Below are 2,482 nucleotides of genomic sequence, written 5' to 3' on the forward strand. Positions count from 1 at the left end.
TGGTGCTACAGTAATCGAAATTGGTTCTGTTTCATACAATGTCTCAAGACCATTAAAGATTTAGTGATATATTGATTTAATGGACACAGAGTTAATACCAATCTCGAGACCAAACAATTAAATGTTGTATTTTGAGGATGGTAAATATTTAAATTGAGTTAATACTACACGCTGTGACGAATGGTGAAGTTATATGTTAATGTGTAATCAAGAAACTGTAGTTATAGTGATAAGAAGTAGTGAACGACGAGGTAAGTAAGTAAACGACTTGCGTATAAACACCAGGCATATGTAAAATATTCATCCCCGCATAAAAATTAGAAATGAGCCCTAACTTTGCCATTGTAGTAGCATAATAATAGAGATCTACGAATGTTTGTGTGCATAGACATTTAGTTCTAGCATTTGTATCGTGATAATCTTACGTAATAATGAGGTCTGATGCGTTAAGATCTGAAAAATACGAAAGACAAATGATTTTAAGATATAAAGTGATATGACGTACAGAACGTCGCGACCTTCTGTAATATATTTACATACATCACACTTTCTGAAACCATGAAGGTCTGTTCTCTGCAAAATGCAGAAACTGTTATACTGTTTGTTCCTCTAATTGTAATTTTGAAATTCATTGTGCATTTTATTTACAAACTAGCTTACGTCTATCTTTTTTAATGATTTAACACATGTAAACAATATTTATGTTCATGTTAATTTGTATATAAGCAGTTCATACAACTACAAAATTCATACGTATAAAATACGTTAAAGTATCCAGGGGTGTTCCAAGATAGCATTCTTTTAATAAAACGTTTCATGGTGAATGCAATATTTTGAAAATATGCATTGTTCTCTTACTAGAAAACATTAGATACCTTGTAGAAGATTTGTATATAAATGTACTTTTAATAAGATTAGGAATATGTTTTATGCACTTTTAATTCATCATATGTTGACATGCAGCCTTTTATCAACTATATGTATCACTTCTTCCATTGCAACAGCTTAATAATTCACTACCAAGTTTCTGAGTTCTTCCATCATAAAATAACTTTTATAAAGCAATTCCAACATTCTCATTTTACAAAATATGAACAAAATATTAACTTTAGATCATTTATTTTTGTGAATAATCTTGTGACTAGCAACATGCGCATATTGTATATGAAGTATGAGTGAATGTTGCATAAAAAATGTATCTATTTTCATAGAAATTCTGGTAATATCAATGCTTTAAGGTCTTTGATCTTATGAGCAAAATTACATTTTTTACTACTTATCCTATTATCAAAGTTTACATCATATCTTCCTTTTTCAATCTTATGTAATAATCAATGAAAGGTAGACAAAATATTAATAAATCAAAAAGTTTTTTTTATTGTTTGGAAGCGTCTAAACTTGCAACATGCAGCAAATGTTTTAGCAATATTAATAGATTTTCATTTTATCTAATAATTGCAGTAGTTTAATGACGTAATAGAAAGAAATTTTATTTCACTATTAACATTTTGAAAATTTCAAATATAAATATACCTTATTATTAAGGACGCTTCTATAGATACCTATGAATAGGTGATAGAAATTTAACAATAAAATAATATTTCCTAACAATATTTCTGTACATTAAATATTATACCCCAAATTACATTAATATTATTATGTTACAATAATTATCGTCATCATTTTCATTATAATTATTATTATGATTGTTTAAAATTTAAGTTCCCTAAGTTTTTGATCTGTTTTTAGCTTTGTTAAGGAAAAAGATATTCTCTAAAACCAAGAGTGGTGATATGCGTGTGTGGCGCGAATGTATTTTTCAAAGACAATATATCAAATTATATTTGTAAATTATAAAAAGTATGATTGTAAGGACAAGTGACTGCTATGATAAAGCCATAGAGCTTTAGATATCTTTGATATGCTATAATGAATTGAAATTATTGTCTTAGCAATTACCGTCGGGTTACCGAGTTATATAATAAATTATTGGAGAAAACTATTAACTTCAAACCTAAAAAAAATGCGGGCATTTGGTCACTGACGCAGTAATAATAAAGGAAAGTATGCAGTTACAGAACATTTTCTTTTTAGCAAATGTGCCATGCAATATTTCGTATCGATAGAAAGGCCGGTGCCGTATATATGTACATATACCGATTTATTATCCAGATTATTCAATTAACATGATTTGAATCTGTTTAGTTGTATGCACTGTAGCTTTTTCAGTCATTTGTTTTAGCAAAAGTGACAAAAAAATGATGAATCAAAGTATTATATATGGCACCAACTTGAAAACGTTATTACTGACATTATAGAAGTTAATATTATTGTTACATTGTATTTTTCTTTTTAAACAGAAAAATGTATGTTTATTTGTTCGATCATAAACTTATTGCTTTCTAAATCATGGTGAAGATTAAGCATAATTTCTTAATCATGAGGTTACAGTATTTCTGTTATTACGATTTAAAAAAGAAGA

The sequence above is a fragment of the Habropoda laboriosa genome, unplaced genomic scaffold (assembly GCF_001263275.1).
Source record: "Habropoda laboriosa isolate 0110345459 unplaced genomic scaffold, ASM126327v1 scaffold816, whole genome shotgun sequence".
Lineage (NCBI taxonomy): Eukaryota > Metazoa > Arthropoda > Insecta > Hymenoptera > Apidae > Habropoda > Habropoda laboriosa.